At 45.8% G+C, this 18,720-nt stretch overlaps 1 protein-coding gene across 3 annotated transcripts in view; it reads right to left on the bottom strand.

Annotated features, from left to right (window-relative positions):
- SYT1 (synaptotagmin 1) overlaps positions 1-18,720 on the bottom strand; it is a 642,856-nt gene that overhangs the window by 394,188 nt on the left and 229,948 nt on the right. The gene's annotated exons all lie outside the window — the stretch shown is intronic.

Raw genomic sequence — 18,720 nt, 5'->3', positions numbered from 1 at the left:
CGTCTGTCGTCAATATCTTTCGTCAACATCTTTAGTCCAGGACACTGGGTTCAATGGAAATGTCTTTCAACCAAATTGGTCAAAAAAATTGTACAGTGTGTATGTACTCTTACAGTCCACTGCAAATTCTCACATTAGCAATCCATGCTGAATTAGCCCCTTAGTTTGTATAACCACTCATGACTGAATGTTCTCGTTATATAAAATTTTGCAATTCATTAGTCATTGGACCAAGTGTCTTATTGTAAGTGGGAATATTACTATACTGTATTTTATAATATATTGTATAACATTAACCTTGAATAAAGCTATGTCTACATTATTCATAGACACAGAACATTTGCTGCAAGAGTCCTGTTTTAATTCCACATGCTTCATGCAATTTTAACCTGTGCGATTAAACAAGCAAATGGTAAAATATCTTGCATTTTAGTGCTGTATATGCTACAGTTAGCATTTTACTGGATGGCAATGCTGCATCATGTGCAAAGAAGCTTACTCATCCTCTTTCAGACATGTTTGCCGTTACATATATGCATTGGACAAATATGACACGAAAAGATGTCTCCCTATTCCCAGGCATTGTGTAAGACCAGAAGTGAGGAATTGCACTGATGTAAATATATGTAAAATAGCTTGTTTATACAATAGCAAAAATATCATGCTTCATCATGACCATAAGCTCCTATCCATTGTAATAGTGTGCCCAGCACTGGAATGACGTCAAGCAGAAAATTAATGTAACAATGCATTTCAATGCAAGCATGCTGCATTAGTAGCGCATGTACAATGAAGTAAAAAACTTATGGAGATACTTATCCCTGAGGAGTGTATGGTGGGGTTCCCTGCCATCGTTGCCACCTTACTGCCACTGCCTGTAGCTGGTAAGGCATATAAAGAAAGAGAAAACATTAATATGATATATTTGATTTGCTACCAGTTCATGTAAAGCAGCTTGCCGCATCCAGTGAACGCTTGCAGCTCATGCATCAGACCACCTGAATAAAGGCTACCTGTCATCCAGACAATGGCGGTACTGGGAGACTACCTCTTTCTACCCACTGTGTAATCTACACACAATTGTACTGTAGGCATGAGATGCTGGTCACCATATTGTAACTGCTGCAAGGACTCTTGATTGAAAAAAAAAAAAACAAAAAAAAACAGCTAATCATCATCCAATGAAGTGAATTCCGGAAATATGTTTTTAGTTGTTTTGGGGAAAAACAAACATTGTTTTATAAAATAACAATCCTAGACAGCCTTCCAAATTATTTTTAAGCCACAGCACACTATTACTCCAGGACTTACACCAAGACCAGGAGAAAGGGCTTTCTAATTCTAATTCACACTTCTGCATCAGCTGGATATCCCCAAGAGGCTTGCTGCCAACACTTGACCTCTGCAAACTTTCTTCCTCCATGACATATGTGATTTTTTTCAGAAATTGAATGACCCCTATTTGGTCTGCGCTTCTCAAATATACTTTTACTTTCCAGTTTCCGTACTTTCTCTTGTTGACAGGTCCCTGATGCAGTGAGGAATTTTCCCAAGTATATATTTCTGAAACCACCACATAAATTGTATCCATGGATATGTTTTGAGTTTGAAGATGCCAAAATAATAACTGAGATAATGAAATAGCGGTTATCAGCTTCCAAAAATATAATTAAATCCCCTGTTTCTAAAAGATATAAATGAATTTATAGTAAATAATCATACGTTGTACCTGTCAATTATGAATTCATGCTGAGCATGTCCACAATGAAAGGCTACAGATATCCCGCTCCTTACTCCTGGAGACGTGGAACTGCTGTGAGTGATGGTGAGTACAAATGCAGTCCGAGTACTGTAAGGACATATTTGCCATATTACTACAAAAGCAGACCCAGATATGTCTGTCAGTTCTATTACCGGAGAGTGACTGAGTACTGGCAGAAATACACACTGGCGATGGTGCTGAGGATTATGATGTTCATCCGCACTAACTAGCCGCTTTTGATTGTGGCATTGCCTTGGAAGGTAATTGTGCTTTCTTTACTGCTTATTTCTGAAGTATATGGAGTATTATTTGTATATGAGGAGTAAGATGATACATTCTGTAGTATATAGTTGCACATGTCCAGGCACTTGGTGTGCCTGAAGATACAGTTTAAGTAGAGTGATTTAGAAAACATGCATAGGGCGTAATTCTGAGGAGGATGCAATGCTGCACATACTCAATATATCCTGAAAACCCCTATGATGCATGCATTCCCCTGAGTGTACATACAGATCTGCTGCAGGGTATGGAGTCACTGGCATTAGATCTGGATGTACCTTGGTGGTGACTGGGAGGTGACTTTAAATGAACACAAAGGAAGACTTCTTATGGGAATGTTATGGGACTGTCATAGTTGTGTCAGGGAAAGTGGCTATGTTCTCAGTGCACTGCCGCAGACACAAATGGCATGTTCAGAGGAATTCCAGAAGCAGACACTGCACCTGCTATAGGCTGGTACAAAGGTCTCTGTCACACATGATGGGGGAGTGTCCATAACCACTGTGTCTATGGGGCTAGAAAGTGGGAGTCTCATTGCTTTCACAGTGTAGCACATACAACTACACATAGGTAAATGGTGGCAATCCAAACATACACACCAGGGGGGTAATTGTAGTTCATTCAGTCCTCCGTGCTGCAAATCATCCATTCACAGCCGTGCGGGGTATCACGGGGGAATGCATAGAGCAAGAGGGGGCGGGTGGGCGGTCTTTGGTGGACTCACAAGACTTCAAAATTTACAGCCTTGCGAGTCAACCAGAATAAGGTCCCAGATGCTGTAACTGAATCCTTAACAATATAAACTGAAAAAAGAATACACACATTTTGTAACCGATATCATTGGACCATTTTGGAGAACTGGTGCACAAGAACCAGGAAACAGGTAAACATGTAACCTCAAAGCTCAATACAAAGAATTGGTTGCTTAAAACAAAATTACTTTTTTATTTTTCTTTATAAAGTGTTCTGTTTGCTTTGAATAAAACCTTCCTCTTCTACAATAATTCTGTCATTTTCCTAAAATATTTCTTAAAATACTGTAAGAATTGTTGGATTGAAAGTCCACTTTAAAACTTATAATAACTCTGTTACACAGATACTTACATAATGCATTAATGTGACGGGGGATTAGCTCTAATACTTTATTATTTATTAAAGAACATTTCCTTTTAAGTCCAAAATGATACAAGGGTCCTATCACACTCAGCCGCAGCGGAGCGCGGCGGGTCCATTACTCACCCGTCCGCGCCCGCCGCCGGCTAGCGTGTGTCAGTCTCCGGTCCGGGCGGCAGCGGGCGGCAGCGGGCTGGCGGTCAGCGAGCACAGCGAGCGGCAGGGAGTCTGGTGAGAGCGGCGCACTCTTTCATTATTGGTGACGCCGGGAGGCCGGCGCCGCCATCTTGTTTAAGGGCAGCACAGGGATTGGTGCCAGGTCTGAGGCTCCACCCATGTTCCCTGTCAGCCTATGGCAGCTAACCCCTGGGGATATAGGGGATCTGCCTAGGGCTGATCAGGGTCAGTACAAAGAGGTCTCTAGAGTCAGTCACAGCTCTTAGCTGTCTCCTGCCTCATGACTCATTCCTGACTCCTGGTGCTTGGTTCTATGTGTTGCTTGGTATACTGCTGCCACTGATTCCTTGCTGCTTCCTCCGCCAAGGTCCAAGTGCCTGTCTGCATCCCTGAGTCCTTCCGGGCACTTCCTCCACCATCTCGTCTTCCAGCTATCCGGTGTCCAGGTTCCCCCGTATTTAAAGGAACAGTACCACCAATCATCAGTGTGATCTTCTTCCGGATCTCCTCCTTCTTCAACCTCCCGATTCAGACTTTTGTTTATCACGGACGTGGTTTATCTTCTTTCTGGACTTACTTCTTTAATTTATTTGCTTACCACTAACTGCCACTTAAAGACGTATTTAAGTGCTATAAGTTGCCTGCCATTTATGAAATCATTTATTAAACCAGCACGGTTCAATCCTTCCCCTTCTGGTCCGTCTCCGGTTCCTGAGCACCACACGACTTCATCCTAACCCCCATCCGTGACAGTTTGTACTGACCCGATGGAGTCGGGTGAAGCACAGGCCTCCATGACGGAGGTACTACAAGGCATCGTGGCTCGTTTGGAACAAGTGGAGGCTACACAGCGTCAAGTAGCCCAATTCCTACAGACTCTGTCACCTCCTCCTGCGGCCTCCCCTGGTCCACCAGCCCCGGTGCAGGGAGTTCCGGCCCCAGCACCCATCCCAGGCCCAAGTATTCCCAATCACCTGCATTTGCCAACTCCTAACAAATACGATGGCTCACCCAAGGGATGTCGTGGGTTTTTGAACCAATGTGATGTTCATTTTACCCTTCAGTCTTCGAACTTTCCTTCACCCAAGACTCGAGTGGCATACATAGTGTCCCTTCTGACAGGGGCCGCCCTGGATTGGGTGTCACCTCTCTGGGAGCGCTCTGATCCCCTGCTCGACGACTATGACGCCTTCATTACCTCCTTCCGTCACATCTTCGACGAACCTGGCAGGGTCTCCTCAGCTGCCACCGAGATCCTAAGGGTTCGCCAGGGAAGCCGTCCGGTGGGACAATACGTCATACAATTCCAAACCCTGGCTTCCGAATTGAGATGGAATGAGGAGGCTCTCGTCTCAGCTTTCTGGAATGGGCTCTCCGGTCGAATCAAGGACGAATTAGCTACACGAGATACTCCTCTCACTCTGGCCGAACTTATTTCACTATGCAATAAGGTGGATCTACGACTACAGGAGCGTCAACTCGAGAGAAATCGTTCAGATCGCCTTCGCCCTCGTTTCCCCCCTAATCCTTTACCTGCACCCAAGTCGAGTTCTTCGATGGCTGCTCCCTCGGAAGAACCCATGCAGATCAACCGCTCCCGGCTCTCGTTGGAGGAAAAATCCCGTAGACGACGAGAGAACTATTGCATGTATTGTGGCTCCTCTGCTCATCTACTATCCTCCTGCCCACTGCGTCCGGGAAACGATCGTTCCTAATCACCCCGAGGGAGGTCCGATTAGGAGTCTTGCTTCCATCTCCCTCCTCTGCCGATTCCACCATCCCGGTTACCCTCGTATCCCCTCAAGGAAGAATCAAAGTTCAGGCCTTGCTAGATTCAGGAGCAGCGGGGAACTTCCTCTCCGCGCCTTTCATCACCCAACACTCCCTGTCCGTACGACCCTTGGAGCATCCATTGTTCCTTACTGCGGTAGATGGGAGTCGCATCTGTAGCGGGCAGATTACCCTTCAAACCTCTCCAACGACTGTCATTGTGGGGGCTCTTCATCAAGAGACGGTAGAGTTCATGGTTCTACCCCAGTCCTCGCATGAAATGGTTCTGGGATTGCCATGGCTCACCCAGCACAATCCTCATATCGACTGGTCCAACATGGAGATCAAGGCGTGGGGCACCAATTGTTCATCCACTTGTCTATCCCGGGTTATCCCACTCAACCAGGCAAATCAGCAAGTTGAACCCACCAGCCCTTCTTCGTCTTCTTTATCTCCAGCTTCGTCCATACCTACCCCATACCTTCCCTTCTCAGACGTCTTCAGCAAAGGAGGTGCCGACACCCTTCCTCCACACAGGCCTTGGGACTGCCCTATAGAGTTGATGCCCGGGAAGTACCCGCCTCGTGGACGTATCTACCCGTTGTCTCTTCCCGAGACTGAGGCTATGTCCACCTATATTCAAGAGAATTTAAATAAAGGGTTCATTCGACCATCCACCTCTCCAGCAGGGGCGGGGTTCTTTTTTGTAAAAAAGAAAGATGGATCCCTCCGGCCTTGCATCGACTACAGGGGGTTGAACGATATCACAATCAAGAATCGTTACCCCCTACCTCTCATCACAGAATTATTTGACAAGATCAAGGGGGCTTCTATCTTCACAAAATTAGATCTCAGAGGGGCCTACAACTTGATCCGGATCCGTCCCGGAGATGAATGGAAGACGGCCTTCAACACCCGTGACGGGCACTACGAATACCTAGTGATGCCGTTTGGTCTTTGTAACGCCCCTGCCGTCTTCCAGCAATTTGTGAATGATATATTCCGGGACTTGTTATATAATTCCATCGTGGTCTATCTGGATGACATCCTCATCTTCTCCCCTAACCTCCACCTTCATAGACAGACGGTGTCAGAAGTCCTGCGTCGTCTGCGCAAAAACCAGTTGTTCTGCAAATTGGAGAAATGCGTGTTCGAGGTCACCTCCATTCCGTTCCTTGGTCATATCCTCTCCTGCACCGGTATAGAGATGGACCCTGAAAAGGTGAAAGCCATTCAAGATTGGACGATCCCTACCACTCTCAAAGGGATTCAGAGGTTCCTGGGCTTTTCAAACTACTATCGCCGGTTTATCCGGAGTTTCTCCTCCATTGCTGCTCCTCTCACCGCCCTCACTCGCAAGGGAGCCGATCCTAGCCAATGGTCTCCCGAGGCCTTCCATGCCTTCCAACAACTGAAGGATGCTTTCATGACGGCCCCAATCCTGCTCCAACCAGATCTGGATAAACCTTTCATCCTGGAGGTGGACGCATCCTCTGAGGGGGTAGGAGCAATTCTATCTCAGAAAGGAGATGATCAAGAACTACATCCGTGTGCCTACTTCTCAAAAAAATTTCTGCCTGCGGAGAAGAACTACTCCATAGGAGAACAGGAGTTGTTGGCAGTCAAGTCAGCGTTTGAAGAGTGGCGCTATCTCTTGGAGGGAGCGCGACATAGGATCACTGTCTACTCCGACCACAAGAATCTTTCTTTCCTCAAACAGGTCCAATGTCTCACTGCCCGTCAAGCCCGTTGGGCTATGTTCTTCGAACGCTTCCACTTTCAGATCCAGTTTCGACCCGGGACCATGAATGCCAAGGCCGATGCCCTTTCTCGTTCTTTTCAGACGTCTACAGATCTCGAAGCAACTCCCCAGCCAATCTTGAGTCCAATCGTCTTCGCTCAAGTGACAACCCACCCTACACCCCCTCCTGGCAAGACCTTCGTTCCTCTCAACCTTCGCAAGAAAGTGTTATCCTGGGCCCACTCTTCCCGCTTCGTAGGGCACTCTGGGGGACAAAAGACTCTCAAGTTCCTACTCCGCTCATACTGGTGGCCCACCATTCGTAGCGATGTAGCCAGTTTTGTCGCATCCTGTGTGAAGTGTGCTCAGCATAAGTGTGCTCAGCATAAGATTCCCAGAACCTAAGGTGGATCTACGACTACAGGAGCGTCAACTCGAGAGAAATCGTTCAGATCGCCTTCGCCCTCGTTTCCCCCCTAATCCTTTACCTGCACCCAAGTCGAGTTCTTCGATGGCTGCTCCCTCGGAAGAACCCATGCAGATCAACCGCTCCCGGCTCTCGTTGGAGGAAAAATCCTGTAGACGACGAGAGAACTATTGCATGTATTGTGGCTCCTCTGCTCATCTACTATCCTCCTGCCCACTGCGTCCGGGAAACGATCGTTCCTAATCACCCCGAGGGAGGTCCGATTAGGAGTCTTGCTTCCATCTCCCTCCTCTGCTGATTCCACCATCCCGGTTACCCTCGTATCCCCTCAAGGAAGAATCAAAGTTCAGGCCTTGCTAGATTCAGGAGCAGCGGGGAACTTCCTCTCCGCGCCTTTCATCACCCAACACTCCCTGTCCGTACGACCCTTGGAGCATCCATTGTTCCTTACTGCGGTAGATGGGAGTCGCATCTGTAGCGGGCAGATTACCCTTCAAACCTCTCCAACGACTGTCATTGTGGGGGCTCTTCATCAAGAGACGGTAGAGTTCATGGTTCTACCCCAGTCCTCGCATGAAATGGTTCTGGGATTGCCATGGCTCACCCAGCACAATCCTCATATCGACTGGTCCAACATGGAGATCAAGGCGTGGGGCACCAATTGTTCATCCACTTGTCTATCCCGGGTTATCCCACTCAACCAGGCAAATCAGCAAGTTGAACCCACCAGCCCTTCTTCGTCTTCTTTATCTCCAGCTTCGTCCATACCTACCCCATACCTTCCCTTCTCAGACGTCTTCAGCAAAGGAGGTGCCGACACCCTTCCTCCACACAGGCCTTGGGACTGCCCTATAGAGTTGATGCCCGGGAAGTACCCGCCTCGTGGACGTATCTACCCGTTGTCTCTTCCCGAGACTGAGGCTATGTCCACCTATATTCAAGAGAATTTAAATAAAGGGTTCATTCGACCATCCACCTCTCCAGCAGGGGCGGGGTTCTTTTTTGTAAAAAAGAAAGATGGATCCCTCCGGCCTTGCATCGACTACAGGGGGTTGAACGATATCACAATCAAGAATCGTTACCCCCTACCTCTCATCACAGAATTATTTGACAAGATCAAGGGGGCTTCTATCTTCACAAAATTAGATCTCAGAGGGGCCTACAACTTGATCCGGATCCGTCCCGGAGATGAATGGAAGACGGCCTTCAACACCCGTGACGGGCACTACGAATACCTAGTGATGCCGTTTGGTCTTTGTAACGCCCCTGCCGTCTTCCAGCAATTTGTGAATGATATATTCCGGGACTTGTTATATAATTCCATCGTGGTCTATCTGGATGACATCCTCATCTTCTCCCCTAACCTCCACCTTCATAGACAGACGGTGTCAGAAGTCCTGCGTCGTCTGCGCAAAAACCAGTTGTTCTGCAAATTGGAGAAATGCGTGTTCGAGGTCACCTCCATTCCGTTCCTTGGTCATATCCTCTCCTGCACCGGTATAGAGATGGACCCTGAAAAGGTGAAAGCCATTCAAGATTGGACGATCCCTACCACTCTCAAAGGGATTCAGAGGTTCCTGGGCTTTTCAAACTACTATCGCCGGTTTATCCGGAGTTTCTCCTCCATTGCTGCTCCTCTCACCGCCCTCACTCGCAAGGGAGCCGATCCTAGCCAATGGTCTCCCGAGGCCTTCCATGCCTTCCAACAACTGAAGGATGCTTTCATGACGGCCCCAATCCTGCTCCAACCAGATCTGGATAAACCTTTCATCCTGGAGGTGGACGCATCCTCTGAGGGGGTAGGAGCAATTCTATCTCAGAAAGGAGATGATCAAGAACTACATCCGTGTGCCTACTTCTCAAAAAAATTTCTGCCTGCGGAGAAGAACTACTCCATAGGAGAACAGGAGTTGTTGGCAGTCAAGTCAGCGTTTGAAGAGTGGCGCTATCTCTTGGAGGGAGCGCGACATAGGATCACTGTCTACTCCGACCACAAGAATCTTTCTTTCCTCAAACAGGTCCAATGTCTCACTGCCCGTCAAGCCCGTTGGGCTATGTTCTTCGAACGCTTCCACTTTCAGATCCAGTTTCGACCCGGGACCATGAATGCCAAGGCCGATGCCCTTTCTCGTTCTTTTCAGACGTCTACAGATCTCGAAGCAACTCCCCAGCCAATCTTGAGTCCAATCGTCTTCGCTCAAGTGACAACCCACCCTACACCCCCTCCTGGCAAGACCTTCGTTCCTCTCAACCTTCGCAAGAAAGTGTTATCCTGGGCCCACTCTTCCCGCTTCGTAGGGCACTCTGGGGGACAAAAGACTCTCAAGTTCCTACTCCGCTCATACTGGTGGCCCACCATTCGTAGCGATGTAGCCAGTTTTGTCGCATCCTGTGTGAAGTGTGCTCAGCATAAGATTCCCAGAACCTCTCCTGCTGGTACTCTTCTCCCGCTCTCCATTCCAACTGAACCGTGGACCCATTTGTCGATGGACTTTATATCCGAGCTTCCCCCCTCAAAGGGGCATACAGTGATCTGGGTGGTGGTTGACCGCTTCTCCAAGATGGTTCATTTCTTCCCATTAAAGAGTCTTCCATCGGCCTCAGTATTAGCTCAACTTTTTATTTCCACCATCTTCAAATTGCATGGTCTACCCAAGGAAATTGTTTCCGACCGCGGAGCACAGTTTGTGGCAAGGTTCTGGAGAGCACTTTGCTCCGCCGTGCAAGTTAAACTCAAATTCTCCACCGCCTTTCACCCACAGACCAACGGCCAGACTGAGCGGGTCAACCAGGACCTAGAGGCATTCATCCGGCTTTTCGTCTCCTCTTCCCAAGATGACTGGGTAGACCTTCTGCCATGGGCAGAATACGCCCACAATAACTCCTATCATTCATCTTCAGAAACCACTCCTTTCTTTACCGTATATGGCAAGCACCCACGATCACCGGACTTCACCGAGTTACCTTCTTCCGAAGTACCCGCAGCAACCTCCTCGTTGCAACGATTCGGTAAAATCTGGTCGGACGTCCACAACGCCCTCCTCAAATCATCGGCTCGATACAAGAGGATGGCTGACAGAAAGAGAAAGGCAGTTCCTCGTTTGAAAGTCGGAGATCAGGTATGGCTGTCTACCCGCCATCTACGCCTTCGTTTACCATCTATGAAGCTAGCCCCTCGGTTTATTGGACAATTTCCGATTACTCAAGTTATTAATCCAGTCGCTTACAGGTTACAACTACCGTCATCTCTGAAGGTTTCCAACTCCTTCCACATCTCCCTTCTCAAACCACTGAGATTAAACATGTATCAAAGAAAGGTGCCCAAACCGCCCAAGATTTGCTCCGAGAGGGAGACAGAATTCGAAGTAAAACGGATCATAGACTCCCGTTGTCGTAATTCCCGTCTTCAGTTCCTGGTGGAATGGGCTGGATTTGGCCCCGAGGAGAATTCCTGGGTAAATTCTGCTGATCTACACGCTCCCAGTCTGGTGAGACAGTTCTTCCAAAGAAACCCACACAAGGTGCGTAGGTGCCCTGGGGTCACCCAGAAAAGGGGGGGTACTATCACACTCAGCCGCAGCGGAGCGCGGCGGGTCCATTACTCACCCGTCCGCGCCCGCCGCCGGCTAGCGTGTGTCAGTCTCCGGTCCGGGCGGCAGCGGGCGGCAGCGGGCTGGCGGTCAGCGAGCACAGCGAGCGGCAGGGAGTCTGGTGAGAGCGGCGCACTCTTTCATTATTGGTGACGCCGGGAGGCCGGCGCCGCCATCTTGTTTAAGGGCAGCACAGGGATTGGTGCCAGGTCTGAGGCTCCACCCATGTTCCCTGTCAGCCTATGGCAGCTAACCCCTGGGGATATAGGGGATCTGCCTAGGGCTGATCAGGGTCAGTACAAAGAGGTCTCTAGAGTCAGTCACAGCTCTTAGCTGTCTCCTGCCTCATGACTCATTCCTGACTCCTGGTGCTTGGTTCTATGTGTTGCTTGGTATACTGCTGCCACTGATTCCTTGCTGCTTCCTCCGCCAAGGTCCAAGTGCCTGTCCGCATCCCTGAGTCCTTCCGGGCACTTCCTCCACCATCTCGTCTTCCAGCTATCCGGTGTCCAGGTTCCCCCGTATTTAAAGGAACAGTACCACCAATCATCAGTGTGATCTTCTTCCGGATCTCCTCCTTCTTCAACCTCCCGATTCAGACTTTTGTTTATCACGGACGTGGTTTATCTTCTTTCTGGACTTACTTCTTTAATTTATTTGCTTACCACTAACTGCCACTTAAAGACGTATTTAAGTGCTATAAGTTGCCTGCCATTTATGAAATCATTTATTAAACCAGCACGGTTCAATCCTTCCCCTTCTGGTCCGTCTCCGGTTCCTGAGCACCACACGACTTCATCCAAACCCCCATCCGTGACAGGTCCATTTAAGCTAGCTCATATGTAGGACAAATATGAAAGTAAGCTTTTGTTTCTGTGGGGGTCTACGTTCTTACACTCCACTTATTGTGGAAATAAAGCCACTCCTGTTTCACCTAGTACTGCTGTGAATTAATAAAAATAGCCCTGCCATTAAGTTACCCCCTTGGCAGTAACAACTGAGACTCATTATGCCCTGACTAGGGGCATAATTATAATGGCTGCACATGGGCCCCCGAGTCCCTGGGTCAGCTACACCACACATGCTACACCCATTTTTTTTTTAATTATCCTCCGGAGTGCAGCGACAGTGGCAGCAGAGCTGAGCTGTGGAAATCACTGGAAAAATTGCCACTGTATCACTGATCTGCTTCTGTGCAGTAGGGTTTGAGCGCTCTAGTGCTCAGACTCTACTGTGATCTGCTACTTCTGGCAGAAAGGATGGGGCCCATATGGAGGAAACTGCATGGGCCTCCTACTCTCTTAAGCACACACCTGGCCCTGAAAGTACTGTGAGCTTGTTTGTGATGCTCAGCTCTCTCCCAGTGTGGAGCTGCAGTCATATTTTATTTATAAAAACTTTTTTCATAAGTGGGCATAAGGAAAGGCCGATAACACCAGCAAGTTGAAGGAATATGACTGCTGCAGAAGACCCCCAAATGTTAAGTGAACCTCTCCCCTTAGTAATAGCTGGGACACCTATGGGAGCACTAGTGACCCAGGTGCAGCAGTATATTGTAACCTGCTGTTAGTATTTGCAGACTGCAGATGTAGAAAATCCTCTTAATTCAGTACATTCTAAGAAGAGGTATGTAAAAGGATGTTCTCTTTTGTGTATTTCACCCTTTTCTCCACTTAGTACATAGGGCATCTTTGTTTTTTTAACGGAGTACGTATATAGGGGCTTTTGTAGAACTCAACATACACCTGTTTACAAACTGTACATGTGTCAAAACTTGGCCTATGCAAGAATGGGTGATGCAAGTCCAATGCATTTTGAGTGTGAGTGCTGTAACTGTGCTGAACTGTGCAATGTGCATGCCACACACCTAACTACACTGTGCACACTAAAGATGATAATGATGACTATGAATACAGATCTTTGACAGGGAAATTACAAACTTCATAATTCTGCAAACATACCCATTTTTTTACTGTGCATGTGGTTCTTAAGCAAAGAATTTATTCAAAGTTGTACACAAATCTGATGGTGAGAGATCTACATGCCCAAGTGTCCAAAAGCCGAGGAATGATTGACCTGCTGCAGTCAAGGATTCAGTATTGAATCCCGGCGGTCGGGATCCCGGCGTTCAGAATCCCGACCCGGAATCCCGACAGCCGAAATGCCGACAAGGGGGGGACGTGGATCGCCCCCCCTTGCGGGCTCGCTGCGCTCGACACGCAGCGGGCCCGGTGCCTCGCTACGCTCGTCACACTAATTTATTCTCCCTCCAGGGGTGTCGTGGACACCCACGGAGGGAGAAAGTGTTGGCATTTTGGCGGTCGGGATTCCGGCGTCGGGATTCTGAACGCCGGGATCCCGACCGCCGGGATGGTAACTGCATCCCGCAGTCAATTAGGGCACAGCAGGAGTGGCAACAAGCAGCAATAAAGAAAATGGGGGCCTGCTGAAGTTTTCTGGGCATACAATACTGAAGTCAAAGGGTGCATCAGTGGCATAGGCCATAACCATTTAGAATATTCAAACATTTGTGCTCTAACAAAAACAAGTAAAAGCAAAAATGTCCTGTCTGAAATGATTCATTTAATTTGCCCACATTATGGTCTGTATTCAATCCCAGACTAAGGGCCTTATTCTGGTCTGTGCGGCCGGAGCCGAATATGCGGCCAGGACCGTGCGTCCTAAACCCCGCCTTCCGTACGGATCGCTCACCCCGTCCGAATGCGGTAAGCCGCTGACCGCACAGAGCACGAGTGGATTTCTCATGTATACACCTCCTCCATCTCTGGGATCCTCCCCCATCTTGGATGGTCGCATACCATTTTGCAGATAAACACGGTATGCACCAATGCTGGATTTTTGGGCCAGGCAAAAAATAAGCAACGGGATTAAACAGGCGAAATTAATTCACCAAAAAAAGAAAAAACGGGTGAAAACTTCAGACGGGATTGAATGTGGATATGTGCATTACTTATTGTTAGTTTAAATGGTTTGATATTTAAAAGAGTAAAATCCTAAATTAAAAATGTCAAGCCGAAAGTAGACCAAATATAAAAAGTTTGCAATAAAACCCCCTAATTTATTCAGTCCTCAAAAACAGACTGCAAATAATAGTGTCCATGCAGCGAAAAACTGCCAGTTACTGTTATATAAAAGCAAGGAAGATAAATTCTTCATTTTGTGTGTCATTGTCTTTTTCAATAAACTGCCACACACCAAGCAGCCACAGCTGTTTTATTGTAACACTTGATTGCATTGGGCAAATAATATTATAAGATACAGTTCCTTATGTGTAGTACTTGCCTGTTAAAATTAATGTACCACATAGAGCTCTTCCCATTTTGCTATGGCATATTGAATTTGATAGTGTTCCATCTCACTGTACTCGAAAGAAAAGAACTGGAGTGTACTCGTTTCCATTATGGTGTCATTAATTCTATGCAAAATTATATCATTATTGCAATAGAATCTAACAAGACCTGAAAAATATTTTCCATGCTTTATGTCTTTATGTGTTTTATTGGAAATGTAATGTGAAAATAAAAGCAGGCTCTTGAGGAGCCGTAAAAGTATTTTTAGCAGAGCTCGTCTGTCAACAGTTTAGTGTGGTTGATATTTTATTTGATCCCACAAATCAATAGTTCAGCCTATCTTAGGACTTGGCAAATCAATTAAAGAAGGAAACAGACAACATAATATATCTTAATTAATTAAACTGTCAACATTATTTGGACAGGCACATCTGGGCTTGGCAGCATATTTAAAAGGAGTTCTGGTAGAAGAAATTAGTTTACCACTAACTTCCATTTGTTTTCATTCTCAAGTACTTTCACTTTGTTTATTCAAACAATTTCATATGAAGTAGCATAAAGACAATAAAGAAGAATGAGATTAATGGAGAAAAAATGTGCAGATCGAGCTTTTGTAATGGTACTAGTCATTTTACAGATGTAAAAAAATGACAGCCATATAATCTTTCAATTTCATTTGTAATGTATAAATAAATGTTTTCCATAAGGAGTAAAGAAGGGGCAGCCATGTTCACTTCATTCTGCTGCGTGGTTGCAGTAGGTTGGAGTGTTCTTCAGACCAAGGTAGGGATTTATCAAAGCTTTGTACAGAGATAATGCTTGTGTTGCTTTATCTCCCACCTATAGTTTAAGGACATGTCTCAAGCCATAGGAATCATTTAAATTGCAGCACCCTTGTCCCAGCCATGGGTGCAGCTATCTTGTCCAGAGTGAGCTGATCATGATCTCCTCCAATTCAGGCTCTTATCTTCAGGACATGACTCCTGTGTCCAATCTGCAGCCAGGGCATCCTATTTAAGTCTCTCGGTGCTCATTTCTTATTGCTAGTGCAACTTCTACTGATGCAATACAGTTCCTGCCTATTGTTCCTGACTACAGAGTCCAGAGTTTGGCTTTAACAGTGCAGCTTCCATCTGCTGCTATATTTACATTCAGGTTCTGACTTAGGAATGTTCTGCCTCTACAGATACCTAGATGCAGCTGTAGTTTGCAGAGGCGTATATCGAGATATGAAATGTGCTTTAAAAGACAAATTTTGATGCATTGATAAAAAATGTGAGTGATTTATGATATGCAGGCTGTGAGATGCAATGGTTAGGGTTAGGCTGCAGGAGGTGATGGTTTGGGTTAGGCTGCAAAAAGGTGACAGTTAGGGTTAGGCTGCAGGATGTGTTGGCTAGGGTTAGAATACTCACCAGGATCCATCAGCATTGTGACCATTGGGACCCTGACCACTTACATATTGTACCCAACCCCCCAAAACACATTCATAAATGTTTCCCTAAGAACTTTCTGTTGGCCCATTCAATGTCTACAATTGGTAGATCTTAAGCATATGATCAGAAAATTCCTATTTGGAAGCCAAAATGTAGCGTTCTTTACCCGTGACCAGTGGTCTATTTACTGCTAGGGCGGGATGTATTAAAACACATCGTCACCCCTTGCCGCCCCACTGCAGCGATGCTACTAACATATGCTACTAGCATTGCAATGCTGTGACGGAGGCCCCCCGCGAATACCTGTGATGTGGTGTGCAGAGGGTCTCCGTCTCATCCCTGGGTACCTCCTCCTCCACCCCCCGGCCGGAAGCCTAAACAGGCTGTCCCCAGTGCCTCCTCCTTCCCCCTGCAGCTGGAAGGACCTCTGGCTGTGTTGCTAGGGGGAGGAGGATTTTACCTTCCTGGTCCAGGGCCAGGCTTCCTGGAGCCTAGGAACGTAAGCTAGGGGTAGGGGGGGTCAGCATCTGCGGCGGGTTGCGGCGGGTGGAAATAGAAGCCCATATGCTTCTATAGGGTATCGCCACCCAAAATTTGCTATACCCTGCCCAGCGAAGACGCTGTGGTCGGGTCTTTCTACATTTGAAAATGCGGTAAAACCCCTGAAAACGGGGGTTTTACTGCATTTTTACCTTAGTACATCCCGCCCCTATTCTTTAAGAGAACAGACCAAAGTTACAGATGTAGCTGCACTCATCACTGCCGGATTGCCACCGTTTTGCCCGTTTGTTGAGCCAAGTTATAACCCACAGTGTGGAATCTGGAATGCTGCAATCCCCTGACTGAATGCATTTCTATGAGCCAAGGAAGCAAATTAGATGCATGCACATGGCGACAGGATCCCGCTCATCACAACAGGAGTCACATGTGTCAATCACCATGGCAATGATAAGCATGGCTACAGCTGTACAACTGTATTGGTGTGTACACACAGTCGATTAGGCTTGCTATTTGATCCCAATGCGATCGGATCGCATCGGTATCGAATCGCACGGCAAGCCACCCGACATGCATGCAATATTCTTATATCACTAAAATAGTGATATAAGAATACCCTAAAGATACCCAGATTTGAGGGTCATCAAACATGTTGAAGTAAGCAACAGTGTGAGCATTCTGTTCGATTGGCCCCTGAGAGGACTTTGTGAATATACAACATCCATCATCTCTAAACCAGATGTGAATTGGTTAGACAAACTGCACAAGTTAAACTGTACACCTATTTTCTGTCCACAATGGATTTCATATACAGTAATTCATTGCTTACATTTTACTTTCAATGTTCACTATACTACAGTAGTATTAGATTATTCTTATTTATGTAACAAGGGGGTAGCAAAGCAGCTTAAAACTTCACAAAACTGACAAAAATAAAGTATTGATTTTATAATTGAAATAATTATTTTGTTACATGTTTAGTTGTAATTAGATATTCTCAAAAATATGTACGGTAATTTCTCTTCTAAGGTGTACAATATATTACAGAGTCATATCAGATATATCAAGCATCTTTAAAAAAAAATGACATAGAGTACACAGTACATGTATCTATTACCAACAATTTATCAAATTAATAAAACTGAATGTAATTACAAATTAAAAATATGAGGTGCGTCATAAAATAACACAATAGTACAGGAGGTCATAATTAAATATTTATCTAGCCAACCATACTAATTAATCATTTTATAATTCTGAACACTATCTGGGGAATGCTGTAGGAATATCTGAAGAGCTTTACAATGCAATGTAGATATTACAGTATATCATACTCATTTCTTATCAAAATACAACAAATTTCTAATGTGCACACATATATTTAACTTACAGAGACAGAACACAGAGCATTTACAGTGTAAAATAGCAATACATACAACATTGTTTAAATGAGGTCTGCAACGAACTGCTTGAAGGCAGAATACAGGGAAAAAAAGAGGTCACAGCTTTGCTGAGCTGATTATGATGTAGATGCAGTGAATTGCATGATTAAGCAACTGAGGTAAGATTAGGATAATTTAAATCTGTTTTAATATTATAGCAATGTTTTTATTGGCAATAACTTGCAAAATAAGGAAAGATTTAATGGTACATCCAATTGATCTATCCAATGTTTAAGTATAATATTAAAACAGTATTAAACAAGATTCACGTCATTTCAATTGAGATGACAAAATCATCAATTTTATTAACATTTACATTAAGTTAAAATACAAATACAAAATAACAAATATGAAATATTAAATTAATGTCTGTGATTATGGAAATATTAATAAGTGTGCCAACAGACAGTATTTAAAGCCCTACCATCGTCTAAGGCATGGTAGGAGAATAAAATAGTGTGACAAGCACTGTGCCCAAAGCATGGTGACCGCATCGAGCCATGCGAGGGGACACGGTGCACTTTTTTAGTGTACATGTCGACTGTGTCGAAATTCGGGTAAAAAAGTGAAAAACCCCATGTTGACCTTTTAACTATCAACCTTCCCCATGTGGACCTAATGTTGTGTTGACTTAATGACCCTGTTGACCTAACCCCACGTCGACCTTCGGTCATGTCGACCTATTTGCTGTCTATCCAATGAGCCATACCCCTTACACTTACAGAGACAGAACAGACCATGCAGGAGGTGTGAATCCATTACAGTATGAGTATGTTCACTGAATAAAACCCAAATATTGCACAAGAAAAAAGCTTATGTGCCCTTCAGAAGGCACATCACATAGGTGCTCGATGTCTGCTGCAAAATAACATTGATATAATGTATACTCTTCCTGCAAGTTTCTGCACTGACACAGATGAGAGAAAGGGACATTGCCTAGTACAGGCTAGGTCATGCCCCCATTCCTCTTCATGCTAGGGGAAAGCCCAATACTCCAACAGCTGTTGGGCTGCCCCATCCTCTCAAAGCACTATGTGCACCCTGCATCCTTTCACCACTGCCTACTGAGATATAAAAAAGTAATAATCAATTTTTAATTCTCCTCTCCTTTGCACTCCACATCCAAGCCCTGAACCAATCTCTCTGGTTCCAGTTCCGCAACATTGCTTGCATC

The sequence above is a fragment of the Crinia signifera genome, chromosome 4 (genome assembly GCF_055691185.1).
Source record: "Crinia signifera chromosome 4, ASM5569118v1, whole genome shotgun sequence".
Lineage (NCBI taxonomy): Eukaryota > Metazoa > Chordata > Amphibia > Anura > Myobatrachidae > Crinia > Crinia signifera.
The sequence above is the reverse complement of the archived record's forward strand: the minus strand, read 5'-3'. Positions and strand labels throughout refer to the sequence as shown.